Genomic DNA, 6000 nt, shown 5'->3' with positions numbered 1-6000 from the left:
GTATTCTTTCAGAAAAAAAAGTTTTATTAATATTTATAACCCTGATAACATGCATATCAAATGCTTGTAATTTTTTAAAAATTGTTAAAACCACAATGTAAAAAATATAAATGCTTACAAAAAGAACTGAAAAGAAGGACATCAAAATGGTGAGCTTCAAATATTTTTACATTTAGCAAGTGTTACCATTATAGTCAGCAAAAACAGGAAAACTAATAAATTTCTCTAAAAAAGAAACATTCTTTAAAAAAAATTTCATTTCTTTGTTCCAATAGTTTTCTTTATCTGTTCCTATTTGTTATCCATAGTAGTTTGTACATATATAGTCAGAGCTCATGCTATGGGTTCCTTTTAACATTTTATAAAGGAAGGCTTTTATAAACCAGTAGGACAACAATACTAAAAAAAAATATTTTAAGAAAAAACAGTTACATAAAGCATTTTTGTAGAAAAATCAGGCATTTAAACACATCATTTTTTAAAGCAAGTGCTTGTGTTCACTGACATTTTTTCCTTTTATTAACATTTAAACAAATTATTTGTATTTTTAAGCCTCTCTGCGATCCGAAACATGTTTGTTTTAATAGTGGTTCTAGACAAGCATTCTTGACACTTTTCAGAAATAAAATAAATGAAACATATCCTAGAAATCTATGCAATTTAAACTTATTTCCGACTTGACAGATCTCAGCTCTATTAATTTTAAGGTTTCAATCACATTGTCTTGAGACCATGCCTGTGATATGGCTTTCTCCTCCTACCTTCCCATCTTACCCCCACAATGCCCTGCTCTCTTCCTAAACTTAGAAAGAATGAAGAACGCAGACCTCTGTTAAAATGACCACAGTGTACTTTATTTAATGATTTTGGTACCTTGTGTTGCAATAAAATAAAAAAAATCTACAAAATCCAAATATATAAAATTTCAAGTTTTTTCTTCTTTTTTAAAAGTTTTACAAGAAAAATCATGTAACCAAGGAAACTTGTTCATTATGAAGCACTACTTTCCACTTCATTTCATCACAAATTGCAACTTACTTAACAGACCAAAAGAACGATGGTACTGCAGAACATCAAATACTCCACACACTGTGCTGTCAACTAGAGCACATGGGACCGCGGCCCCGGGGCAGCGGCCTCCAGCCAATGAAGACACTCTTATAATCTGAATGCTAAAGGGATGCTTGGATACATGGAGTTTAAATATATATATTTACAGGAAGGAAAAAAAATTAACTGGTTTAATTCTTCATTTCAAATAAAAGGCCAAATACATTTGTACAATGTTCACAAAGTAAAAGCACAAGAGCTGCCAAGGTGTCATTCGGGTCCAGGCACTGTGCTTGTAGTGGGGGGGAATGTCACACGGTTCCTAAACACACACACACACACACACACACACACACACACACACACACACACACGGGGTCTCTCAGACCTGATTTCTGTAATGGTCACGGGGAAGAGAGAAGCACAGGAATGGCAATCAGAATGGCATGCAGAGAGCTGACAACAGGGAACTGAGAAACGATCGGTCCATTCTCTTAAGTCTGCTGTTCATCTGCCACCTGTTACAGTTTCTTTTTCAGAGATAGGTTTCAAATGGAAAAAAGAAAAATTGAACAGGGAAAGGAGCACAATATGTTTAAGGCAAATTAAGCAAATATAGAGCAGCTTCTCTTGGTGTTGAGTGGAAATGAGGATTTTTTTTTTTTTTTTACCCCAAATCCAACAGAAACAAACAGACAAAATGAAGTGCAACCTCCTGAGGTTGAGTTGCTTAGGTCATACACACATTTTTGAAAATTGCTTTGCACCAAGTATCCTTTTGGAATTTTAAATGAAAAACTTGTTGGTTACAAAGTGCATGATTTCATGTTTCTAAATTAAACAACACTAGCTGAGGTAGTTAGATGTGAAACTTATTTACTTAAAATAACTGGAGAATGAAGGACAAACGTCAGTAGCAAAAATCCTTGTCATTTGAAAGCAGGTTTATACTGTGCAATGGTATAAATGCTTCTATTTTCCTATGAGATGTTATTAATGAAACCAGAACATTAGTGACAGTAATATTTGTTTCCAATTCGCTTGGTCAGTACAAAGGAAGTCTGTATCCCCAGTGATTTTGTTAGCAACTCATGCTTTCACCATTTCTGCATTGGAGCTATAACAAAGTGGCATTAGCTATCATTACTAGAAATTTCTGATCTAAACTGTAAGAAGAATTTAATAAAAATTGAGAAAAGTATCCATAGGAAGGACAATTTTTGCTCTTGCTTTTACAATAGTTTTGTCTTAGCCCTAAATTCAATGTACTATTTGGTTTCAAAGTGTGGGGGGCGGGGGGAGAGACCCTGGCTCATTGGTTACCCTCTTTGTTCTGAGAAAGGGAAAAACCCAATTTGCATATTCATCATCTCATCTGGGAACTGAAAAGAACAGCAGAAACAATTTGTCAGTGCAAAGTTCTCCACCCAAGGTCCTCTCTCTTCTGCTTGCCCCCTTTACGAAAGAGAGGCGTCAGGTGAGAGCTTCCATGAGCAATCGACCAAAAGCTTTGTCTTTCAGCTATCTCATACCATTTAGACATGAAAGGAGTTTTATGAGAGCAACATGGATGTAAAAAAGATGGAAAACATTCTATTTTGAGCAAATGAGACTTTTTCATGTGTGTTTACCAACTTGTTTAGCCATTAAAGTTGATAGCAACATCTAAAAAAGCATCACACGTGATGATTTACATAATGGCTGGTCCATAGCAGTATAATCACATTTATCTTTGCTGAAAAATAGTTTTCAAGAGTCTCTGGTTTTTAGGCAAGACTGGAAATTTTCATGTGGGCTGGAAAGCCTTAAAAAGAATAAAATGTATGGGGCATTCAAATGTCCTTTTCCCCAATAATTAGATATATAGCTTATATCTAATAGCATGTTGTAGCCCCCTGTTTTTTCCTCTAGAACTTAGACTCTACCATTTTAAAGAACTGTCCAGCTCTAACACTGTTAGATTCTGTTTTGCACCCTTATGGAAAAATCTCCCAATGATACATTCTCCCCATTGCCCTTCTCTCATCCGAGCCAGTCCACCTGAAAAGCTGCCACACCTGTTCATATTTCCAGGCCCTCCCATCTAGTCCATTTCAGTTTTCTTGTGTAAAAACAAAGGAAAGACATAGGTATTTCCCTTTGTAGCAAAGGATATTCGGCTGCACTTTTGGTTGGAAAAGTGTTGGTGATGGTACCTGAGGGGGAAGAAGCCCACATTATTTCGACTCACTTCTATACTCATATTTGGAGTCTAGAAAAAAGAATATTTATCTAAGTCTGGTGTAGTGACACAAATTTTTGTTAATGGATCAGATAATTGCTTGGGTTAAATTCATGCTTGAGAAAGCTTAGTACCGTGCATTAGAAATGTGTGAGCAATCTGAAATTTTAAGCCTTTGACCTGCCGCTGGCAACTGAATTTTGGAATCCAGAAGATTGTTGAACATGGATGTGTTGTCAGCTCCAGGTACAAAGTGATTTTTTTAACCCTCTTACCGAGATAAACTTTCTGAAACCTTATTTTTTATTTTCAAGAGCCTGCAAGTTTGTTTTGCAAAAGGAATATAATTATTAAGTAAGGGCACAATGACAATATTTATGCACAACTTTGCTCCATGAAGCCACAGCATTAAAACATTATCTGTATTGTTAGTATGGTTCCTGGGTGCATTTTTACTTTAGAATTTCGCCTCCATGACTCAATATGGACAAATCATGTTATTTAGCACACACTTAAGTAAAAAGAAAACATGTGACTTTGGGAGGAAGTTGTCCAGGATGGTGTCTGTGGTGGTTTCCCACCCTTTATCCTTTAATTTTATTCCTATCTACGTCCGTGCAAGTACACGTGCGTATTAATGTGTAGCTGAAGCCCGGTGTAAACACTTCTATGAAATATTTAAAATATTTATAATCTGGAAAATGCATCAACTCAGGAGTTCTAGGCAGAAATAAGGCTTTACACTGTTAAAGGGTTGTAAAGGGAGAGATGTGTCACCTTAGGGATGAAAGAGAATCTCACTGTAAGCAACGCACAAATCTAATTTGAATAATATCTATTCAATGTTTTTCCCTCCTGATAGCGGGTTCCAGACCACCACGTGGCAATCACTAGTATTGAACCAGAGGATCATGCACGCATCCTGAAAAACGTAGCGTGGGATCAGGCACGCAGACTCCTTAGGCCTCAGAAGGAGCCCTGTTTTCTGGACACGTTTAATGAAATATTTTGTAAAATTCAGTCTGGCTCAGAGGAAGATTGTCATTCTCTACGAAGCTTCTCTGTATGAAAGGAGTTAATTTTCTCGTTAAAAAGCTGATAATTGAAAAGAGTTGTACATAGACCTTTGAAGGAAAAACTCCCACGTTCACTAAGTGATGAAGAATGATGGTATTCTTTGCTTGGCGAGTTATTGCTGTTGTGTTCCTAAGCTGCCTCCACCTCCTCCACCACAGCCTGTTCCTGGGCGTGCTCAGTTCTCCTTTGTGCTGATACTAGTTATCAAGGGTCAAAGCACTTGGAGAACTCTAAGTATTCTTCACAACACCCTTATGAGGTAGGTAGATAAATATTCTCTCTTTTATGTATGAAAAAAATGGAAAAATGAGGTGGAATGTGAATTTCTGAGGCTAAAATGACCAACCAAGGATGAGGACACGAGAGCTCAGACCCCCAGGCACTGTGCTTCCATCACCAGACCAAGCCCTCCATGCCCTGGCCTCCAGAAAGGAACCTATTCCAGAGTGTAGAAGGATACCGTGTCATAGAATATATTTAAGCATATTTAAAACAGTCATTACATGCCCTGGCTGGTGTGGCTCAGTTGGTTGGAGTGTTATTACCTTCCCTGGAGGGTGGTGGGTTTGATTCCTGGTCAGAGCACATCCCCAGGTTGCAGGTTCAAACCCCAGTCTGGGTGCGTGAGGGAGGCAACTGATGGATGTTTCACTCTCACATCGATGTTTTTTGTTTGTTTGGTTTTTTCGCTCTCTCTCCCTTCCTCTCTCTCTCAAATAAAAAACAGTAACATACAACAGTAATTATATTCAACACACGGACTTTCGGTTTTCTATTAAACCATAAATTCCATTCAATTATCACATAAAAGATAACTGGAAAAAAAAACAAGTCTCAGGTTTTTGTAGTTGCCAACTGATTGTCTCTTTGTTGCCAATTCACCTAAACATTGCACTACACATCCTGTCAATGACACGAAGGCATACATGATTTGGAAAAGGATGTAGTGAAGTCAAAATCGCAAGGAAAAAGCAAAGCAAAGCTAAGTTGGGTAGCAGCCTTATCATCCAGGAGGCTTTGAAGGGTGTGTGACTAGCAAACAGACCTGCCCTCCAAAGGAGAATTTACAAAACACAGAGCCAGGGCACCAGTAGCTGGAGCCCTTCGGTACACAAACTGGAGTGGCCATTTGCTTTCCGGGAAACTTCTGCATCTGATGGCAGGAGGGACTCAGTGAGGAAGGGGACTGCCTACCCCATGAAGTCGTTCTAAGTTGGCACTAAATGTAGGATTTGACACAATCAAAACACTTCCTAAGAACCTACGAACATTTCGATTTCCTCTGGCAACCCCCTCATGGTCTTTGCATAGCTGAATCCCTCCCCGTGCTCCGTGTGCCTGCTTGTTGTCAATGCCTTGGGAAAAGTTTTACAACATAAGCACACTTAAAAGAAAATTGGACTGAATTGCTTGCCTGCTTTTCTGCCCAGCTTCAGAACAGTAAGGAAGGTAAGCACACAATTTGAGGAAATACACGTGCTCGCCAATCCCGAGCCAAATCTGATGAAACAAGGAAGAAATGTCCACAAAGAATCATAAATATAAGAGTTGTATGAATATCTCAAGCATCCTTTCTGGAAAGTCAATTTCTCTTTGATATCTTTTTTTTTTTCTTTTAATGGTGACTGTAAAGAAAACACCAGTATTCTAAT

This window comes from Eptesicus fuscus, chromosome 19 (assembly GCF_027574615.1).
Source record: "Eptesicus fuscus isolate TK198812 chromosome 19, DD_ASM_mEF_20220401, whole genome shotgun sequence".
Lineage (NCBI taxonomy): Eukaryota > Metazoa > Chordata > Mammalia > Chiroptera > Vespertilionidae > Eptesicus > Eptesicus fuscus.
This window is presented reverse-complemented; position numbering follows the sequence as displayed.